Raw genomic sequence first — 24,002 nt, 5'->3', positions numbered from 1 at the left:
TTTTACATCCTTCATTATTTTATACTTCATTATTTTATAATTGATTATAATATGAATAATCGCCTGATCGCCTTGATATTTTTTTTTACCCTTGTCATTTTGCTCTGTGCGACTCCTCATTTATTTTCTGAAGACGTGAACCCTTCCTTTGCCTGTTGCGAGGGAAAGCGTATTAAAAATAATGCGCTCAAGGTTAATATTGCAAAGTCACCCCTCTGAACTCTGAAATCCCCCTATAGGATTATTACAGATGCTCTAAAATAATAATAAAAAAAGGGCGGATATTTGGACGCTTTTACCGAAGGGGGCGACCACGCGCGGCGGCTCACTCATCCCCTCTCCAAACTCGTAATTGTAAATCGTGAGAGGTGGGGGGAGTGGGAGTGGGAGTGGGGGACCACGCAGCTCACCATTTCCCAGCATATCGGCTGGCGTGTCACCTTATCTCCCTGTGCCGTGTTTGAGGGGGCTATCTGCCGTATTTCTCCCGGAGGACTTCCACGGCGTTTCGGTCGGGGCTGTGCTCGTTAATGGGCGTCTTGGACGGCTGCCTTTCCACATCCATGTGTGCGCCTCTGAGTGCTCTGTAAGCAGCAGCAGCAGAAGCAGGAGCAGCAGGAGCAGAGGCAGCAGCACCTTGGACGCGCAGGAGGAGGAGGAGGACTGCTCTCCGCCGCGCTCTGCTCTGCCGTTCCGTTCCAGTGTCGTGTACATAGTGGGAATACGCTCGGCTGCTCTGGTTACTATCAAAACCAATCGGAGGGGAAGAAGCAGAAGGGCACGAAGTGAAGAAGGCTCCACAGACTCATTTTGTTTTTTTTTATTGTTATTGTTAACGGGACGGGCCTGCTTACGGTGGACATGTCTTCAGAATGGTAAGCTTACATTTCTGCGTAATATCTGCCAGCACAGCGTGCATCACGCAGCATTACCGGGGAAGTCGCTACTCTGGTGCGGGACGCCGCGGTGATCAGTCGCAGCGCAGGCGGTGGATGTTGTGTTTGTGCGGGGCTCGGGTGCATCTGTGCACCCCCCCCTTTTATATCCCGGGGAGATGAAGCGGGGCTTCGAGCAGGGGTGCAGCGCGGAGCGTTACCTGCGCCTCGGCTTTAGAAAGGGTTCACAACCCGCAGTAATATAATCGCTCGGTGCAGATGTGCAGGCTATAGAGCATGGGAGATAAAAAAAAAGTCCTTTAAAAAAATTTGTGGGTGCACCGTGTCCTGTGTGATGTGAAATAAGTAACTAAATAAATAAGAGGGTTGCGAGAAAGGCACCTTTTTTAAAAATAAGAGTAGGGATTGGATTTCACAGAATGACCAACCTTGTGGTCTGGATCAGCCTCTCTCTAGGCAGGCTGCGACATTATAATACCAGAGATGCACCAATCAATCGATCAGAGCTCGGAATCTGCCGATATTGTCATGATCCGCAGGTCAGACAATAAAAAAAAAAAAAAAAAACATATGAAACCCAAAGGGTATTATTTAAACCGTTTTTCCCATTCATGTTTTGCAATCCTTTGAAAATTGGAACAAGTCAAATTGGAATCTGGGGTTCATACTCAAAATAAAAGTGTTCGCCATTTAGGCCCTTTAGGCATTTTGGTAATGAACAAAATCACACATTGGTGAACATATTATGTATCAGTAGTGTTTACACGTACAATATTATCTAAATTGTTTTTGTTTTGCACGTGTTCTAATTAATCCAATCAACCAATATTCCATTAAATTTTGCTTCTAAAGAAATGATTGGCTAGTCATGTAATGAAAAATTATATTTCGGCCATCCGACTCATTCAGTGTAAGAAAACTAAGAATTCCTTACTTCTTCAGTCTCTGAACGCACCAACACAGTGGATATGGCTGGACCTTTTACTTTGTTTAGTAAATATCTGATAACGCAATTGACCAGAGAAAACTTGATTGGTGCATATATTTCAGTATTTCCTATTTCTATTTAATCTTTACATCAACACTGTTGCATCAAAACACGATTAGATTTGAGCAACACTCACCTTACTGCTTTTCCACCATTTTTTTCCCTTTATTTCATTGGTGGGTTCCTATTAGATGTTCCAACCAGTACCGATTTTTGATTTTCTTTGAGAACTGGTCTGATAAAGTATATGTCCCCACGCTTTATTGGATTTCTAATACAATCTTAAATTAAAGTTAATGCGGTTGGTTGGTGCATTCATTGACTGAAAATGGTATGAGTTCTTACTTTTGATTCATTTAACGATCTGGACTGAAAAAGTAAATTTTTGTGTATTTGACCTACTAACTAGCCGACTGATTAGAGCCAGTCAAAGGAAAATAGACCAATTCCAATTTGTGGGTGTTTTATGAGAGCTTCTCTTGTTCCTATTCAACTTTTGTGTTACATTCAGTGTAATAGCAGCAACACTTTCAGGATCGCATATGCTCCTTCTGAAAAGGAACCCTTTAGGGAAAACTGCATAGCTTATAGTTTCACTGCAGCAGCATAATAATAATAACATGAATAAAATTCATGAACTGATCTGCCTACAAGAAATGCTGTGGTTTCCAATAAATCAGAAGAAACTGCAACCATAGCCCCCTATATAATTAAAGTTAGAAGGAATTCAGTGTTGAATTTATTATAATTCAGTTGGACTTTTTATTGTTAATTTATGAGGGGGAAGCCTTTAAAAACGGCATTATCGCGGGGGATCACAATCCAACCAGTCAAATTAAATGAAATAAACTGAGACATCTGAAATGCATAATGTAGTTCACGCAGATATTTGAGACTTGGGGCAGTGAGAGGCAAGAGGAGGACCCCTGGGAGTCATTTTTGGGGCCCAACACACAGCATAAATCAGTGTTGCACTCAGATTTAGCAAGTTGTAAGGCTTGCACACCAGCTTACACACGCCTCTCAGAGTAGTGGTGCAGTAGTAGGAGGAGTGGTGATCCCAGATTACGCCTTGATCCTACGTGCAGATTATAATAGGATTGAGGGTTTTTTCCTTTATAATTAGCAAAATCATTAAAGGAAGAAGTGAACTGACTAAGTCAAGTTATGTAAATTAACCAGCCTCCACTGAAAATTATTACTAATTTCTGTTCAGTAAATACATAAAATCGAAGAACCCCCACAATTTTCTGTCAATAAATGCAGCAAGAAATACTATGTTATTTAATGCAGTTTTTTTTTGTATTGAATAAAAATCTGATAAAGGTCAGGAACAAATGATATGATGAATAAATTGGGATAATATTGCAGTTCCTTTATTTTATAATGGAAAAAAAAATACTCTCAATCAAAAGACCTGGGAGCACATTTTCTTTTCTATTTTATGTGGTGTAGTCTTTTGGCAACCCCCCCCCCCCCCAAAAAAAAATAAATAAAAAAAAATCATAATCAGCCATTCATACCTCAAAGAAAATGAAAAGGCTAGGATTGATGCATCTCTTTGTGTTACAGTAGCCTTCATTTATATTTAATCATTGTATTTAAACTCATTGATATTTTTGGATATGACTTTTACTTTAACTTTCCCTCCATTTATTCAGCAGGTGTCCCATTAGAGATGCACTGATCACGCATTTCTTGACTGATAACGATTTCCGATTTTCTACTCGCTTCAACTTGGATTTGTTGTATTCGAAAACACTGCTTCCATCACAGATCCTGTTGCATGTTTTACTCTTACCTCTTACAATCTTTAGAAAAGAAATTTGGAAATTGGTATCTGCTGGAAAAAAAGCCTGATTGTTGCATCGTTTATAAAAATTTTGTCCTCAATGTTTTGAAAAAGAAAAGGTTACTGCAGCGTCTCTTGCCACGGTAGACGGGTTTTCCCAGGACACCCAGACGAAAGATGCCCAAAGAAAAGGGGGAGCGGTTGAGTGTTTGAACTCACAAGTGCCACCATTGGGTATGCTGGGGGAGGTTTAGGGGGGGCATGACCTCAGATATTAGAGGTTAAATCCAGGGGAATACAGAGGCTCTCAATACTCTGTGGCGAGTGTTTGATGGAAGCATCAAATGAAAAGCTTGAAGTTGTTAGGTCCCCTCGAGGTTAACCTTTGCAGAACAAGGCTGCATTCTCCCTCACGTCTTTGTCGTGCTGATGAGCTCCGAGAAGCCGCCTCAGCACCATTTTTTCCCCTGCATGATAAGTGGGGGGGAACGGCCCAGCCTTTGTAGTCACAAATGAAAAATCTGTTGCTCGTCTTTTCACCTTAGCTGCTGTCTCAGAGCGAGCCGATGGCGCGGCTCTTTCGTTCTCCCGCAAAAAAACAAGGTGTGGAAAGTGGGGCCAAGCTGCAGTCGGACCTTGTTATAGTCCATAAGCGATTGTTGTGTTTGCGCTAATGCTGTACGAGGGTAGACGGATGACAGCGAAGAAACAATGAAATGCTTCTCTCTCCCCGGAGCTTCTTGGGGGGATACTGTGTATTTGAAGTAATAATTGTTACGAGAACTGTACAGTCATCTGGGGAGGCGCTGGCTGTGTGTGGGGACTGGATACAGTGGATGATGAAAAGAACGTTATCCCTGATTAGTTGGAAGGGAATACGAACGATAAACAGCTTTCATTTGCCTTCCAGAACAGATAACCTTAAAATGAATCTCACTTTAGTGAAAATTACTTCATTTGATATTCCTATGTTAATTAAATTCCGGTTTCAGATCATACCTGCTTTTTTCCCCCCCGCATTTAGGGACCGACTGCAACAAGAGGAGGGGTACATTTTCCAGCTAAATCATTTTCTTTAGTCAAAGCTTCAGACTGTCGTCCTATGATTTATCTCACTCACAAAAAATAACGGGTAACTGTCATGATTACACCTTTTTATTGGACACGAAAGAATTCCTCTCTCTTCTTTTAGACCCATACACATAATCATGTCATTTTTTAAATGTTGACAGAACAACTGCACTTATCACAGGTTGAGTACAGCCCAGAAATACAAAGCATGTTGTGTTACAAAGGGAGAGGGTGATTGTAGAGTAGCAGGTTTTTTATGCTGGAAGAGTCAGATTTCCTCTGATTGGCTTTACAGGTAAATCTGTATTGATACGTCTATGATTCATGTAATGTATTCACAATTGCATAAGAAACAGTCATTGGATGTCACTGCAGTATCAACAAGAGAGAGCAAAACTCCAAATAGGTCAGCAGAAAACGTAAAGCAACTAATCTGAGCAGCAGGCTGCAGAAGATTTGACTCTACGTTTGCATTTTGCCCCCCCCCCCCCCCCCCCCCCCCCCCCCCGCTGATCTTTTGGAACTTTTTACTAGTTGGCTTGGAGGAAAACGTTTACAACATGTCCAGAGCAAATACTGCGAACACATTCGTCCTCACATGCCACCCTTTGTGGAACAGCTATTGACATTTAAGGACAATCGTATGTGTTGACAAACTGTTCTTTTGCATTGTCTTTGGTGAAAGCTTCACGGGTCTGTTGTAGCGTCCTAACATGTATTAAAAGCGCAACAAGCTTTTTCATGCGGTACAAATCAGAGGTTTCTATTTTTCCTTGAGGTCTGAATTGATGATTCACTTTTTTTCCCCTCTACAACAAAGGAAAGTAAATAATACTGATATAGAATTATGCAACACATGTGTGATTCAGATTATTTTTATAGGCTGGCAAACCAGAGATGATCTGATCTGACCTTTTCTGGCCATTAGTAATCTCTTTAAGATATGATTGCCAGATTTCAATTTTGCCCAGTTCAGATTTTTCTTTCCCAAAGGCTTGTAGAACATTAAAAAAAAACCAATGTTGCACAAGTTCTTTGTAATAGGTAGTTGATTTGAATCCAGCAAAAAGCAAAGGGATTACATGATTATCCTCATTTATGCTTCAAAGCATTTGTCCTTGACCTTAATCTGATTTTTAGATTTAGCGTTAAGAAAAAGTGCATCAAGTTAAATGCTGTGAGTTGGTGTTATGGAATGAAAATGGAGGTAGTACTTAGTTTAGAAGCACTGCAGGAGTAGAAAACCCCAAATCTGATCTATGTTGTATCTGATGTGCTGATCACTGATCTGATTAAGCGATGTTTATTTGTGCATCTCTACAACAAGTAAAAATATGTCATACTTACACAAACTTGTTCACATACGTACATGGGATTTTGCTTCGTTACTGAAATGCTTGCAAAGTAGAGATGCACAAATCTAACACAGATACTATAAAACATTAAAGACATGTAAAAACATGTAAAAAATGTTTACCAGGTTCTTTGATGGAGGTCAGCTGTGGTCAACGTTGATTGGGAGACTGTGGCTCAGTGGGTAGTGAAGTCGTCTTGCACTCAGAAGGTTTCTATGTGCCCCTGGGCAAGGCACTTAACCCCGCATTGCCAACCGATCTACCTATCGGCATATTAATGTGGGCACGTTAATAAGTCTGACTGGGTCAATGTGGCTATTGGGGAAAGCTCTTTGAGTGGTCAGTATGACTAGAAAAGCACTACATAGATTAAGTTCATTTACTATTTAATTGTGTAGCAATCAGAAAACAATAGATTGAATGGTTTCTGTTAAATTAATTAAAATGCACAATAAGTATTCTCTTTCTTAGTTTATTGAAATACATTGGTAAAAGATCTTTGCTTGATATGTCTAATTAATAGGGGGTAAACAAAAAAATCTGATTTTTTTTTTTATTTTCCAACCTGTCGATCACCGATCAGGGCCAATCAAATGAAAAATGTCCAATTTCAGTCTGTGACTGAATGATAAGTGAAGCTGTCATTGTATTTGCTGCCTTGTCAGTTGAATCCGGATATCTTTGAATGACTTTAACACATACAAAATCGCTTTTGCAAACTTTTTTGTTTTTTTAAATTCACGAAGTAAGTATAAAAAAAATTCACCATAAAAGTAAAGTCAGATTTCTTAGTTTCCTACCGATTACCGATTAGAGCCAATCAAGGGGAAATTGGCTGTTGCTGTACAGAAAACGGGTTTTATCTCAATGTTAGGAACTCTAAAACACAACTTTCTAATGAACCAAAAACAATCGGCCACTGATAGGAATCACTCGTACATTGGTCTGTTCGTAAATGAATCAGTAAAGAGCATGTACTCTAATATACTTTTTTTTTGAGTTTGTTAAGAACCACAGTTTAATTTTTGGTACATGAATGGGGATTATCTTGTCATCCATTTATTCTTAGATGGATTCAAAACAACTCCTATCAAAGAACATGCGGTGGATTGTTCCCTGTTTGGTTAATTAGTTAATTTGATTTGCTCAATTAAAAGAAAATTTCCACAGAGCAGTAAATTACAGTCCTTTTTAAATAAATTCAAAACGGGTCAAAGTGATAGAAGTGATTGACAGGATTTCCCTTGGTTGTCTCTGACCTGTGTTCAGGTTCAGGTAAATGCTCTTTCAAATACTTAAACATCCATGTTTACACCAATGAGGTGATATGTGTAATAGTTTTAAGAGATGTATAACTGATCACTTAGACCTCAAAGAAACAAAAATAGTAGAATAGAAAATCAGTATTGGCTTGGGAAAGCCTGTTCTGTGTATCTCTTGACAAAACCCAAGCTTATTTTTGCTGTATATAACACGACAGTAAAACCTAAATTAATACAGGGAACAAAAAAAAAGACGGCATAATTTAAAGTTAGAAAAAAGCTTTAGTTTGCTAACATTTGCTATAGGAAAAAAAATAGAAAAAGCTTGATTTAATCTTACAATATTTGTTCTGGAACCCAACTCTATAATTTCCACAAAGGACTAACATGGACTTTGCAATTTAACCTTTCATTTCTCAAATAACTAAAATTGTATTCCTTGTTTGGTGCTCTAAAAGTCAAAATCACACAAAGCATTTGAGGAGCGAGATTGAGGTTGAAATTATGTACTTCAGCTACCAGACGCAGGATAGGATTTCTTTTCCTGGGCCAGCAGCAACAGACTCCTCTTTGTGTTCAACATTGCACAGTATTCATGCCGCAGTTTTTAAGATGACTCTTATTGCCGCTGAAGAAAATGATAATTCACAGGTGTGGTAGTCCTTTGCCCTACATACCTTGCTTTGATATCTTCTTGTCTGCTCAGTGCAACCAGAAAGCCTTCAGTCTGCTCAGAGTTCTCATAATATTGGCCCCCTCCTGCTTATTCTCCTTCGACTGATCACAGTTTAGATAGCAAAGTAGAAACATTGTCCTGCGGGGTGGGGGGGTTAGCCGGAGTCAGAGCACGGCTGCTGTGGTGGGCCATATTTAATGCATTAAGACAGGATCAAAACAACAGAAACAGTTACGTTATGCTGGCAAATATCATACATTTACAGAATTTATCTTCGGTTGATGTTATCTGAGAGATAGAGAAATATTTTCTGTAAATAATTTTCTCTGTCCCTTGTGGGTGCAGGCTTTTTAAGAACCCACTCGTTATTCCCTTGACACAGACATATTGCTGGTTTGTATTCCGCCTGCTGATTTAACACATCAAGACTATTTACCCATAAAACTTAGGGTTGTCAAAACAATCAATATCTCTATATAGGGCTGCAACTAAAGATTACTTTAATAGTCAACTAATCTATGAATAATTTTTTTTTCTTAGTCGACTATTCACGATTATTTTTTGTATGATCTCAGTCATCGCGTCAGTTGCTTACTATCCATTGTTTGTTTCTTTTATAGATGATAAAGATTAATATAGATAAAAATGAATATAGATTCATTTTAACTTAATTTTTAATATTTCTTTCAAAATAGTTTATTTTTTTTTTACTGTTCAAAGGTCAAATAAAGATCCAGATGTGTTTAAAAACAATCTTTTGACCTTCAAGCTTTTATGTCTGCATCGATTTTAAACTGTAGTGTAAAAAAGGGAGCATATTAGCATGTTGGCAGCCAGGCTTGTTCTCTTTAATAAGGCAATATTCCCTACCCCCGCATTAACATTAAAGATGATCGAATTATTCATTTCCAGATATACTCTCCATCGCTCTAGTTAGACATTAAAGTTGAATAAAACTATCAGTTATGTAGCTTCACATTAATCTCAACCAGTAATTTCAGTGATAAATGAAACCGTGAAATAAGCTGAACAATAACTGTTAGATATCATTTGACTGAATTGCTGCGGAAGATCCAAAACAATCTGCCCCGGAGGCCGCCTACTCCGGGATGCCTCCAGTCAAAGCAATGCAAAGAAGACCTTGGAGTACTTTCACAATTAAGCCATAGCTTGATAAACCAAGCAGAGCTTTCGTCTTTTACAAAATCATTCAAAAGTACATTTTGTATCAAGAAAAGTGTCATTTATAAAACTTCAGCACTAATTTAACTATTAGTGCTCTCTCCTTTCGGCCATTACTGCCTCGAGCTGAGGTCATGTGACAAGGGGTGTGTCCAAATTTAGGGGCTGCGTCCTTCGTAGGCCGAATTTGAAGGCCGGTTACGTCACAGCGATGCGCCAAAGGCTGTCCAAATTCGAAAGGTCCTCAATGCGTCCAACAAATGCGGCCTTCTTTTCCCCAGATTTGAAGGATGGGTCCAGCGTATCCTTTATGGCTAATTCTATCCCGTAATTCATTGCGGTTTGAGGAAGATTGTTTAACTGGAAACGCCAATGGTGGAAAGGGATGAAAAGCTGTGAATAAAGTTGGATATGCTAAAAAAAAATAAATAAATAAAGAATCTAACCCTTGTTCATTGCCTGTTTGCAAATTTTTGCCCTTATTATGTGTAATGTGAACCGGAGTCTCAAAAGAGAAATTTTGCCACGGTGCCAATCAAATACTTTGGACTTTGACTTTGGATATATTACGCTTTCTGTGACATAAAATGAAATAGGTTTTGTACATGTGAAGTACAGCCCTCATTAGCTGAGACGTTAAACCCAAAAGCATTATTTGGATGAGCTTTCCCTATGAGGCAGGTGGACAGGAAAAAGCAACAACTAAATTAGCTTTGCTAACAGTACTAGCTATCTCCACAAAGTAATACTGATTACTTTCAGCACAGTTAAGATCCTGTATCTGCTACAGTGAGTTAGTAAACTTCCTGGACGACATAAACGAACACTGTCTATGTAAATAGTACCTTCCAAGACACAACCCTATGACAGTTGCACTTCTAAGGCCACGGTTCTGCATCACGCAACATTTTGTTCTATTGCGGTATGAATCATCGCAGGAAAATGTTAATCAGCTGATGCCTCAGTCGGCTTAGAAATAGGGAAGTAATGAAACAAGCTATTAATTCTCCGTTTAGTTGTGAAGTCATTTGAGTCTAATGGGTCTAATAATAACACAGATTATGCAGCAGCCAGTTTCAAACCTGCTAATTGACTAATTTAAACAATTAATCTTACCTGTGTCTATACCATATGTCCTTTTTTAGAGTGGCATGGGGGCTGGTGGCTATCTCGAGCAGTCATTGGTTGAGAGGCAGGCTGCACTTTAGACTGGTCACCAGCGCTGTTTAGTCAGAATCCAGGATTTCCTCTTTGAAAGAAGAACGGCAAGAGGTTTCCTCATGGTGGCTGCTGTTTTTTCATTCGATAGGCTAAAACCAACCTTTGGTTGGCGGGCACTAGGCGTCGCTTCACCCATTCAGCTTGGAAAGGTCTGCTGAATTTCCCTACTCTCTCCGAACGGATTTGATGGGAGCAGTCCCAGATTGATTACGTAAAGAATGTAGAATGCTGCACATTATCAATCTGGCTTGCCATGTTACATCTTGGCTTTAATACAATAAACCATCCTATTAGGAAGGAATGGCAGACACGTTTAAGGCTGGTTCACACGGCAGGATAATTAGCCCAATTTGTGCCCAGATCTTCCCCTTCTGACAGGCCCCGACTATCAGCGTGGCTCTTAAGATAATCTTAAGAGGTATTCCTGCCATGTGTGGTGTGTTAAGAGAGATCTAGTCTGCTCGGTAGAACGTACGAGCAAACCTTTTTTATCAAAGACGTTTTTGTCGTTATCTGTGGTGTCTCTCAGGCTTTGAAAATCGTCCAACTATTTTAAAATCCTGCCGTGCGAACCAACCTTTAGACATGTTGTAGAAGATAGTTTCACTCTCCAAAGCTCACTACACCTGTGCATTCTTACATTCATTGTTTATGCCTCTCAGTAACTGGGCATAGCTAACCTCACTCAGTAACAGCATCCACACTTAACATGTTGTTCTTGGTATGGGTGTGTTCACTCATTGGGGGAAAAAAGTGTTAGTTTTGAGTTTCCAACCAGCCGGTCCTCACACTAGTGCAATCACAGATGAAACCAAGCTACTAGCCTTCTTTCAGCCAGCTGACCTGCAGGATGCAGCAGTGGGGAGGAGCCAGGGAAGAGCTGATATTCTGTGCACCACACAGCCAGAAACAATTAGACACCTTGATACCACTAACTGGCCAAGGCCACGTTTACAATTCAATAATTTCTTATCTAACTCTAGAATAAACTAAGGAGAGGTTAAAATCTATGTTTTATTTCATATTAAATTACTGAATGTAAAAAAGGTTTTATATTTATAACATCTGTATTTTTTTTAAAGATCTTCCTTTAAAAAAATCAAAAAGATCCAAAATATTTAAATTAGTTGTTAAATGGACTGACCTGTAGTCAGTATACATCCATGTATACATCCTAAGAACGCTGTTAGTGCCAAGCAAATATGGAAATACTTGGTTCTGTTTATGGTTATTTTTATTTATTTTTTGCATGCATATCAAATACGAGCACTGCTTCATTTGAAATTCTCATTTGCTTTTTTTTTTTAAGCATGTTTCAGGAAAGGTAATGGGAGGAACAGCCATCTCAGCACGGTCATTAGATCTGATGGTTGCCTTGCTTGGTTGTTCACAGCCAAATAATATGAAACCATTTTCGAGGTGCACTAAGTGCAAAAAATCTGCTTCCCAAGCTTATCCTCACATTCGTAGATGATAATGTGCCTGCGTTTTGAGGAGTGTTTCCTGAACACAGGGACATGTCGTTTTCATGATCAAGGCCCTGGATGTCCTTATTTAAGGTTGTCAGACTTTACAGCGAAAAAAAAAAAAAGGCTGGCAGGGCTGTATGTCACTTACTTACTGCAGCACAATATAAAACAGTGCACTAAGAAATAAATGCCGTGTAGAATTCTTTTTCTGTTCAACTGTCAAATAAGTTTTATGCTAATGGATGGGAAGGCATGTATTATTATGCAGGATGATTTTTATGGATTTTCAAGCTTATTTTTACAGTCTTTTTGTCTGTCATGAATGAAGCTATTTTTCATACAAGGTCATTATCTGAATCTTTCACAAATTAACAATCCTGTGTGGAAATGTTCAGGTTATTTAGAATTTCATGTATCTCAACAGGTTGAGTGACTTTTCTTTAGCTTGCTGCTTGTCTGTTGTTGCTTTGCACTGTCGGATCTGTTCCAAAGCGTCACGTGAAGTAAGCCAGATTGGCTTATATGTCATGGATTAAAACAAGGTTTTAAATTAAAAGCTTGCAAGGCTAGCTAGGTCTAAGCGTCCCCGATGTTACCGTAAAAAAAAATATGGAGTTAGACGAGATTATGTGTGATGTTGGGTTCATGAGAACAAGACGAGAAAAAAATTGAGAAATATTTTAGAGAAACTCAAGACTCTAAAGTGGAACTAATTCTATGCGGTCAGAGGTCTGAGAAAACCTGAGCTCAATAAAGCTTTTTTTTTTTTAAGTTTCTCAATTCTTTCTGGAAGGAAAACTCAGAACTCACAGCAGGAAAATAATATAAGAAATGCAAGGCTTCTTTATATCTTTTACATCTCTTAAAGTTGTTTTATCCTTTCTTAATTCTAAGGTGGTATCAGTGCCAAAAACTGGTATATAATATATTTAGTGATTTTATTTCAAAAGGTAAATAATTATGAAAGAACTCTGCAGCAGAGCTTAAACTGATGCAAATCAGAGGCTTTATTCAGCAACAAGTAAATAAATGGACTTCCATTTGTTTCAGTTTTTTAATCTGGAAAAAAATGTTCAATCCAAAGTTTGGGAAGCGCTCTCTCTCTCATATTTCAGAGGTCTTAACCAGTGAACCAATAATGCTACATTTCTATAGCTGGTCTAAACAGAGAGCGGGCCAACACTAGCATGTCAAATGTGCATAGTCTGCACTTTTTAGCATGATTTAAAGGTTCATTCCACCTCAAACTGCCTCCACTGCAGACATTCACTGGGATGTAAAACTCTGGCATAACTTATTATAAGTTGGAGAGCAGCTGTGTCACTGTACAATTTGGTGATAGTGTTACTGTATTTTTCTTCATCAGTTATGCTTCTGTAAGTTTCATTGATATTGCAGGGATATCAATTCCTACTTCAAGTGTTAATTTGAAGTAGGAGTTAAAGATTTAAAAATCAACATCAGTGTTTAAAAGAAACTATGTTCAGCTTGGGTTTGATGATGAATGGAGTTTGAAAAGATGACCAGATCCAGTCCAGACTTACTAAAACTGAAAGAGACAGCCTTTTGATTTTTACCAGAAAAAGATGGTAAATATAAGCAGCTATTAGCTACTTGCAGTGTCTTCATTTGCATCTACTTTGTCTCTGTCAACGTTTGCCTTTTTTTTTCTTTTGAATATTCAACATGCAAGTTTCCCCATGTCTGATGAGAGGACACAGAAACACCCTGAATAGGTTCAGAACTAAAAACCGACTTTATTCAGTTGATTATTGTTTAATTTCAACCCTCTAACTTTGTCCTGGCTCAATATTGGCTAAAAGAACCCAAGAAGAGACGCTCTTGTAAAGTTACAGGACTATTGTTCTGTAACTTGAGTATATTGTTTTCTTTCTTTCCTCTTTTTCATGTAGTCTTCTTAGGTTTGGTTTAGCTTTAACGTCATGCTCCACATGGGAGCACACAGCAACGACAACAGCCTAGTGGTTAAGTAGCAACTTAATGCATGTGGATTTAGTTTGCCAAACTAAAGGAGTGCTCCCTCGACTGCAACTGGGATGGATTGCACTGAGAGGACTGGGCAGTCTGTGAGTTCTTTGGAATGGGTGGAGAGTCCACGGCACTTTTTGAGATGAGTCAAAACAGTTCACGCTTTCACGTCAAAGTCTTAAGAAGTCTTCAGTAACACCAGAAAAGTTACCAGATTTGTTGCTCTTTAAAAAAAAGAGTCCCCAACAGGGTTTGAATACTTGGTGATGATGGTTGGTAAGCTGGCAATACTGAATCTTATCTATGGCGGAGTAGTGGGAGAGAAAATGTGAGGCTGAGCTCTGGATGGACTTGAATCTTTTGTGGAGGTCGAAGGGTGAACCATAGATGATGTGGTTGCAGTAATGAGCTTTTTTTTAACTTCCAAATCAGAGTCTTAACAAAGATAGAATCACTCACCTTCATATCTGGGCCCATAATAAAAGCTGGCACCTACTTCAACACATGAAGTGATACGCTGACAACAACCTAAACAGATTTAAGAGAAGCTGTTAGCGTTTTAATGTAGCCCAATCGTGTGCCACAGTCCCAACCTTTTAAACTTACTGGACAAAATGTTCACAAACTATGTGAATAAAATGTAAATGAAGGAAAGAGAAAGAGGTGGCAACACTGAAACTGTTCGAGAAGAAAACGACAAACGAAGCTTTCTGAAATGATTTGCCCTAACAGAGCGGGTTTGGCAGAACTCAACTTACAAACCTTGGTGTTTGATTTCCCATCATGCACTAAAGAACTCAACGCTGATGGAGAGAAATTGAGGCTGACCATTTCAAACTGCTCCCAAATACAGCTCGCAGACTGACTAAGCCCAGCTGTCAGGTCAATGTGTTTTACACCACTTGAGTTAAATGCACTGCAGCAAATTGCCCCACTCATAATGTTGTGGCTATATACTATACTGTGGCCTGCTGCAGCCATACAGAGTGGACAGGAAACCCTAGCAATTTCAGTGTAGGTCCTCGGCCGACGCTGCTTTGGAAAATAGTGACAGGAATTAAAAGATGTCTTTGCAGCTTTTGGGAGCTACATTAGCGGGACGAGCTAGCTGACAGCCATCACATTCCTTATGGCCATCAGACTAACAAACTGGCTCCTTTTTTATTATCTGCATCTTGGAATCGTCCCATCAGAATGGACTCCCAAGGCACATTTCATCATGACCAGGACAGTCTTATGCAAGACGCTGAAACAGTAGTCAATTTGCAGGTAATTAAACCCCAGTGATTTACAGTTGAAAAAGCAGCATGTACAGCTAGCAGTAAATAAGGGCAGTGTAATGTTTGGAGTTACGTTAGACCACCTCAGCAGTAGCCCCCACACTGGGATCTAAATGCTTTACATCTTTTTGGATGTAAAGCATTTTAAAACTGCCACACTGCACGACAGTGGCTTGTTAGCAGGGGTGTACTGTACATGCTCGTATACAGTTACAGACACATTTATTGGCATCCCAGAGAAAGATTTCTTTACAGTCTTAAAATAAACTCTCTTATTCCAGCAGCATAATCTATCTCTGAAGATTTCTCCTTGTAATTGGATGTTATTTGTTTTTAAAATATTCCATGGTATGAAATGGATATTTTTCTTATTATTGACAGCCCTGCTGCCAGTACTGTGCATTTGCACTTTTTCTTCTATTAGATTTTACAAGGTTGGCATTAGGACTGGACGATAATTCAGTAATATATGTCAATCGATAGAGGTATATCGATGATAGAAAAAAAAAGGGTCAATAAAAAGTTCAATAGAATAACAGTTTTCCCTCCTTTTACATTCTAACCTATCATGTAGGTTAATATTACAGTCATTACATTCTCCCAACCAATCACAAACGCAGACCCAGAAACGCTCTGCCCCATTCAAAGAGTTCAGAGAGCACGCATTCTTTTTCATTTTTTTAAATACTTGCAGTTTTGGTAAAAAGTTGGTTGAATAAAGGGTTGAGTTTGAATTCAGTGTTTGTGTGTCTGTATCTAAAAATAGGTCGCTACGCAAGGGAAGACCGTTGATTTAGTGTCTGCACCATTTCTGCATGGATTTGGCTTATTATCCTTTCAATGAAATCCACCTGAATTTTATTCAATAATTGCTTGTATTTCTGACAGTTAAATATGCCATGCCCCCAAAAGGGCTCCCTCAGACCTTTTTAAAGGAGAAACAAGACCACTGCATCACAGTTGGTGGGGGCTTTACCTAACAGTTGGCATTTAGGGGATTTTTCACATATTCACACTTAGTTTGGCCAGATTTTTGATTTAAAACCTTTGAGGATGTCAAATGTTTTGGGATGCCATGCCCACTAACAAGGTTGTTAAGTTCTCTGGTAGTGAAACAAGAGTGCAACCTAACAGATTTCCAATTTCATTAAATTTGACCAAAGCACGCAGTTCCAATTAAAGTTGCAATAAACTCCACATCTTTATTCCAAAAAAAGTAAAAAACAAAGCATGTTTACATTTGTTATGTTGGAACAGAAAAGGGCATTTTCCTTGTGTACCTCACAAACATCCAGGTGGTATTTAAAATTTTAAACTTTGCTACCTTAATATGCCAATCCGTGCCTTAGCTCTCTTAACAATGAGCTATATTGTTGTCCAGCCTGTCGACCAGTAGGTAAGAGAATTTGGCATCAGTGTCATATAATATTCATACCTAAGGATAAACTCTATGTCATGCAATTCTAACTACAAGTTACTAAAAACTCTCATCAGCTTTAATCATTTATTTAAAATGCTCTCTGGTTTATAGATGGTACATATAGGAATAAGATTGTATAACAAAATTTTGTGGTGCTAATAATGGCAATAGTAAAGATAAAAAAGCATTTAAGATTGTCAGGCTATAACTCTATACTACTGAAAAAGGCATACAAACTGAAACAAACTGATAATAATAGCCTAATTTGGCTAAGTTGTTTGACTTATGGCAGGTTAAACCAAACAATAACCTTATAACACAGATTTCTGAATACAGAGTGAGTCTCTGTTTACTAGATTGCCCTTGAGACTGAGGCTCGTAAAGGTCGAAGCAGGTATATTGAAAATGGGTCCCAAACAGATGATTTCAGCTTTAACAGAGTGATTACTTACAGAGATCTCCCTCCACACTGTTAGAGACCATTTTGTAAAAGTTAACTTCACAGTGCCTGACTGCAGAGCTGAATTCTACTCTGATCTCAAGCTAATTTGTAGCTTTGAGTTAAAGCTGTGATTGCTATGACAGAGGCCTTTTTTAGAGGCTACGAATTAAGACTAGATGAAAGCAGAGACACGGGACAGGAAGCTTATCATACTCGGCACTTATTAAGCTCCCTTTTAAGTAATTAAAAGGTTTTCGCGTCTGTACTTTTTTTATGTTGACCCCAGCTTTCTGTCAGTAACTCTTAATACGTTGTCCTGCAAATTACTTGCAAGCAATTTGACATGCTTCAGCGAAAATTAGGAATACAACTGAGGCTATATTTTGCGATGAATAAAAGATATTTTTAGGAGGGCGATGGTCATTTCTTTTTCATATTTTCTATCTTGCTATAAAAAAAAAGATGCAATATTTTTATTATGTCATCTGGATACGATTTTTTTAAAGCATACCAAGTCTGCCCGTCACTGCGTTATGGATTAAGAAAGGTTAAGACAATAAATCATATTCCTCGTTAATGTTTTTTTTTTTTGGACAGGTAGAGAAGTTAACTGAAGTGACATAAATTAAACATTCATTGCTGTACAGTATCAAAAATGTATACCCCTTGAAACCTTTCCCATTTTGCCATATTGCAACTATAGACAATGACATATTTTTTTGGGATTTTATTTCAGGTGTAGGACCAACAAAAGGCAATGAATAACTGCGAAGTGGAAGTACGGCATCCATTAGTCTTCAGCCTCCCCCTAAGACAATACTATACAGAATCACCTTTCAAAGCAATTGCAATGGCAGGTCTTTTGGCTTGAACTGAATTCAGCTGTGTTGCTGAATACAAATGTATACCGTACTTTTCAGCTTGTTATTTGGAAAGAAAAAACGTGGTTCATTTTACTTCTACTTCACAACTCTGCAATCAGGATGAACCCAAACTCCAGTCATTTGTGTTCGCCACTGCACGAAGCTGCTGTCACCATGTTTCATGTTTTGTTTTCAAAGCAACCTTTGACAGAAATTAGTTTTTTTGCCCCCGTATGTTTTAATAACTCGCACATCAGGGAGGAAGAGGTGGTAGCAGCGTCATGCCATAGTGGTGAATACAAGTCTATGGAATACTTTGTAGAAAAAAAAGATTGACTTGTGGTTGTAACATGACAAAATGTTTAAGAAAAGAAAAGTTCAAAAATACTTGCAACTGCCTGTAAATCATCACTGTGACATGTCAGCCTTTAACCACTAGTTTTGCTCTGCATACATTTGCCTTGGCACAAACCAAGAAGATTATCTGCCGTTGTTATTTATGTGAGCTTTATGCATCCATCCAATCAGATAGTGTTTTAAAACTGACATTTTTTTTTTTTACTTTCTGATTATGTCCAAACGTGCATCACCTCATGTCACGCCTCAGCCTTCCAACCGCTGAGGTTTTACAGGCAGATCAGCTACATGAAAAGATTCCTCTTGCATGGTAGACGGTCCTAGGCCAAACTTGACTGAAAGCTGGTTGAAACTGGCTGGCATTACTCTGAGTCATCAGAGAGCTGTCAGCAGAGCCTGTTTGTACATCCAGCCAGAAATGAAGATGACATCCATGAAATGACATTACGATTGTGCCTCTCCCTATTTTTTAATTCAATAACAAGAATTTTCAGCCCCAGCCGTCCACATTTTTAGCCTCCGTGTTGTGCCAGTTATTAACTTATATGGGGATTCGTGTCTGTTCTGTATTTAGGAGGGTCGTATATATTTTTTGAAACCTTCTGCCCACCTGGTCGCAGAGGTTTCAAGGGAACGACGAGATCTGCGAGAGAGTTGTCAATATATTTTGTACGTGTTAGGCAGCGAAGTGGAGTGATAGCTCTCAGGGGAGATGGCCTTAAGCTGTTATTCTATAAATATTAATAAAGCCCACTGGTCTGCCTGGAAGGAAGCAAACGGTTTGCTCATGTCATAGACATGGCTTCAGAGTGACAAGATGCTGGAAAAAAAAAAGTGATGAGATAACATAGAAGTGGGAAGATGGCATTTGGTGACAGGGCTCATTTCTCAAAAATGAAATGCCATCACTGAAAACAGAAGCTTGACCTCCTGACCTTTCCTTTACAAAACTGGGATTTGGCAAACAATACATGCTGTCTGTCATGTGTTTAACTTTTTTTCAGTAAACATAAATTTGCATTAATATCACAAACCAAAGCTATTGGGGACAATTTTGTGACAGAGCACAATTCCATGCAATTCAGTGTCTTGTATTCTTAACGCTTGGTGTAGATAGAGCAAAACATAGGAAAGGATCACTAAACATACCTGATCACGCCAGACAAGTCAAGCCATGGACAGGTTTAAAGCAGGGTCAGGTTATAAGACAATATCTCAAGATTTAAACAATTGACAAAGCATTGTGTTAAATCATAAACAAGAAAAATATGGCATAGCTGCAAATCTACTGAGACATGCCTGCCCAGCATCAACGTAAGAGGCTGGGTGAGTATTTACAGGCAACGCAGCCAAGAGGTTCCCGTTAAGTCTGGAGGAGCTGCAGAGATTTACAGCTCGGGTGGGATAATCTGTTGACAGAAAAGACATTTGTCGCGTTTGCCAAAAATCCGGCCCGTTTTGAAGAATGGGTGGAAAATAAATGAAAGCCACTGTTGAACAAGAAGCGTCAAAAGCTATCGTTTAAAGCTTGCAACAAGCCCAGTAGGGGAGACAGTAAAAATGTGGAGGAAGGTGCTCTGGTTAGATGATATCAAAGCAAAGAGTGTGATTGACGGATAAAGGCACCAGAGCACTGAACACACCAGTTCAGTGCTCTGGTGCATTTGGCCATTGTGAGACATGGTGGTGGCAGCATTGTGCTGTGGCTTTTCAGGGAAGCAGCTTAGAACTGATGCGAGGCTGCAAAAGGCTTCAGCTTGAGGCCGATTTTCAGCTTCCAGCAGGACAAAAGACCCACACACGCAGCCACAGTCAGGATGGGGTCGTTTATATTAAAATATGTTTATGTGCTACAGGGCTCCAGTCAAAGTACAAACCTAAACCCAACAGAAAATCTGTGAAACACTGGAATGTTATTTTTCACAGGGGCTCTCCATCCAGCCTCAATGATATTGAACTATATTGCGTATTAGAATATGTAAGAATGTTACTCTAGATGCGTAAAACTGCTCCAAACGTGCCGATGTGATTACAGTGAAAGTGGGTTTGTACTTCACGTCGACTCAGGCGCGTTGAGTTTTACCTGTAAAATGTTTCAGATCGTCTGTCATTTTTCTTCCACTTTATAGCCATGCAACACTTTGTGTGTGTCACATAAAATCACGTAGGGGTTTTTATTTGTGGTTGTAACAACAAAACATGGAAAAACTTGAGAATAAATTCCCCTGCAAGATGTTTTAATGACCCGACTCATTTCGAGTGCACTGCTTATTAGTTAACTGTATCCTGAACCGTTTTTTTTATTTGCAAAGCCGTTGATTTAGGCTTCAATCTTGCCGTGGTCTTGTTTCTCTCCTCCTAACTGGAAAACTAATGGAAGAAAGAAGGTTGACGAGAACAGAAGGCTGTGGCTGCTCGTGACATCGCGCTGCCAAGATGCACTTGTCGCCCGCAACAAAGACGAGGCAGCAACACGGCGCTTTGTCGTGCTAACAGATGCCGAGCCTTTTCTTTTGTTTGTCTTCCATGCCGACACGCAGCACAGACAGATATTGTTTCAGCAGCGAGAGCAACTAATTGTGAGCCGCCATGAAACCTATTTTTATTGTCATCGCAATAAATGCAACAAATATGCAAAGAAATCTATTGTATGGTATTTTGTGCTGCTTGGTTTCCAGTCCCACCTTGGGTGCAGTTATATCGTGGAGCATAAAAGCGAGAGGAAGCTGGGATACCTTTTGTGCAATGCCACAGTGAACTGAATGGATGCCTGAAGTACACTAGCTTGTCCATCTTTGCCTTTTGTGTCCTCCATTTCGATAAATGGCGTGCCAAAGTTCTTTGCTGATTTTGAAAAATTGTTGCTGCAATTGATTTTTCTATACTGTGGACAAGAGCCCTGTCTTCACATCAGCAGGCCAGCTCGCCAGGTTTGGTCCAAAATGCTCCAAACATCAATAAGAAGCCAATTTAGGTCCGTCAGCGGAACAGAGAGTGACAGGCGGCTCCCTTGTTTGGAGTTTAGATGTTAGCCTTTTCGCTTTTGTGGGTCCTTTTTTTTTCATTTTCTATAGGCTCTAGTTTTCTTTTGAAGTCGAGAGATCTGTGTTGGACTAACTGCTAGTTCTCACGCAGTCGTTGCTCTTTTTTTTTTTTGTGATGCTACATGTAACATGGTGGTAATGGATCTAAATGACAACCCGAGCACAACTCTTAACAAGCCTCAGTATGTGTTTAAATTATGTGAGTCACCACTTTATAAAACAATGTGTGAAAGAATGGAAGTGGCTTCAGAAAACATAATTACTTTCTGCTTTTTTTGCTGCAATATTAGTCTTTATTTATTCAAGGCCCGATGGTAGGATTCACTTTTATTTATTTATATGATTTTGGGAATTTTAATTGGTTTATTGGTGGCTGTTAACAAAAAAAATCACAAATAAGTTTTTTAGAAGGTTTGCTTGTTTTCACTTGTTGCTTTGTATCATTAATAATACATTATGCATTATACTATTTAGCCAAAAAAATACCCTTTTCGCCATACATTTAGCATTTTTATTAAGAATGTGTATATATATTCAGCCACACATCTATTGGGATAGTAGGATTTTTAAGAAGTAACTTTATTAAAAAAGGTAAAAACAATCCTTTTAAATGCACGTGTCAAAAATGAAATGTGTTACATTGCTAAAAATGGGGTCTTTGGGAATTAAATCAACCTCAAGTGACTATTGATAGAACCGCTGGTTTGACTCTGTTTCTAACTCTGAATGTCACAGAAAAAACTGCGACCATGCAAATTTGCTTGAGTCTTGCGGTGTTAACCATGTAGTGGATCATCATTTTGTCACAGAAGTCATACAGTGTACTAAAATGTCTAATTTTTACAGTATGATCATGATTTAATCACATTTTCACCTCATAAAGACACATTTCTTCAAGATATCACAGTGTTTTCGTCAAAGATGATTTTTAATTTCTTTCACTGCAATTTTGTAAACTTTTTTCAGTTTGAATATGACTCAAAAAATATAATTTTAGTATAAAGCTGTATTGTACTTTAAAGGGTAAAAAAGTAAGATTTAGATAAATTGCATATTTGCTAGGGGTGTAAATCACCCCTAGCAAATATAGTAAAATGATGCATTCATTTAAGAATATTGAACAGAAATACATTGTTTCATTTATTGCTGAGGGATTTTCTCACTGTGTACAAAGTTCTCAAGAAAACTTGGATCTTACTCAGGAAAATTGAGCAGGGGGGATTTTGCTAATGTCTAACGTTAGCTCGGTTAGCCTTCAGCTCATAACATGCCATGTTATGGTTTTAGTTAATGATGTTTGGACAAATGAAAAAAGACAACCTTGTTCTCCTGCTTAATAAACTGAGTGCTTTGCTATGAACGTTGTAGTTCTTGATGGCATCAAGAACTACAACATTCTCCTCCATTGGGCTCAGGTTGCCTGAACAGAGTTCAGTCTTAGAGAGAGCTGAGCCCCAGATGAGCAGGTCACATGACAAAGTCAGGAAGCTGCAGCACCCAATACATTCTTTCTCCTGTGTTCTCACTGTGCAACTCAGTGGTCTGTTTTAGGAATTGTACATTTCACTGTAAATTATAGAACCATACCTAATAGCTATCACTATTTTTATACTTTGCTGTATTTTCTACATATTCTGATGTTTAATGGCCTAATATTTACAAATTGCCCACTGTAGAGTATATGATTTATTTTTTAGGCAAAGAAATCATAATTTCTTACATACCAAATTATAGAGGTCTTCTGTAGCTTTAACGGAATAAACAGTGCTTCTGCTCACTTTAGAAAAGTAATATGATAAAGTAAATAACACTGGAAAAATATTATTTCCAAACTTTTTTCTCTGTTTTGTAGTCTAAGAGTTTCCTGTCAATCTATTCGTCCTTCTATCTGCCAAAAATTCTAACTCATGTATTTCTGTGTAGACAAATGGAAGGCCTAAGTGGATCTTCTGTCTCCTTTAGGTCTCCATGTCTTGCAGTGACAGTTGTTAATGAGCTGTATCAACCTGGTAGGACATTCCCACACCTTGGCTCTAACAAGAACATAATTTGGTTGGCCTTTTCCAAAGATTAAACTTCACTTTTATGGACATGATTTTTATGGACACTTCTTTATCGTTGCCTTTACGCCCTTGTTACCTCATGGTACCCAAAGCATTTATCTCTAGAAAATCTCCTAACAATGAGACAATTATTGCTGTGTTTGAAGGGGATTAGCTTTGATGTTAGGTCGTTTATGAAAGATTTAGGATGTGTTTGCCAGCGAACAAAAACTGTTTAAGATTTTATTGTTTTACATCACGATGCTGCATTTTTAAGTTCAAGGGAAGCGGATGAAAAGGAAAATGCGAAGCTCGTGTAGGCAAGCGTGTCACTGTTTTTAAAATGATGTTTTATTCACAAAACATTTTAGATTTCCTTATTTGACATTAGATGTATGATTATATTTAGAACAGTTTAAATTAAAAGCAATGGATGATGTAAACCAGCATCATTAAACAATTAAAATAATTTGTTTTAGCTCTTTGTGGATTACAAAAAAAAGAGCAGTTGAAAACTAAAAACAAAGCAGGTTGACCTGTGATACTTAAGAGACTAGGGAATATTTACCTTGAAAACTGATCTAGGGGAGCAGCTCTAGCTGCAGGAATATGTACATATAGCTCCTATTGCTCCATGTATTGCTCCTGGCCAT

The 24,002-nt window shown here is 38.6% G+C and overlaps 1 protein-coding gene across 1 annotated transcript in view; it reads left to right on the top strand.

The window, feature by feature from the left end:
• Positions 1 to 380: 380 nt before the first annotated feature.
• Positions 381 to 24,002, top strand: part of tenm4 (teneurin transmembrane protein 4) — a 281,927-nt gene continuing 258,305 nt past the window's right edge. The window contains exon 1 of the mRNA XM_036129592.1: positions 381 to 875. The gene's annotated coding sequence lies outside the window, so the exon portion shown is untranslated. The remainder of the gene's footprint in view (positions 876 to 24,002) is intronic.

The sequence above is a fragment of the Fundulus heteroclitus genome, unplaced genomic scaffold (assembly GCF_011125445.2).
Source record: "Fundulus heteroclitus isolate FHET01 unplaced genomic scaffold, MU-UCD_Fhet_4.1 scaffold_189, whole genome shotgun sequence".
Taxonomy (NCBI): Eukaryota; Metazoa; Chordata; class Actinopteri; order Cyprinodontiformes; family Fundulidae; genus Fundulus; species Fundulus heteroclitus.
Note: the sequence above shows the minus strand (reverse complement) of the source record. Positions and strands in the feature narration are given on the sequence as shown.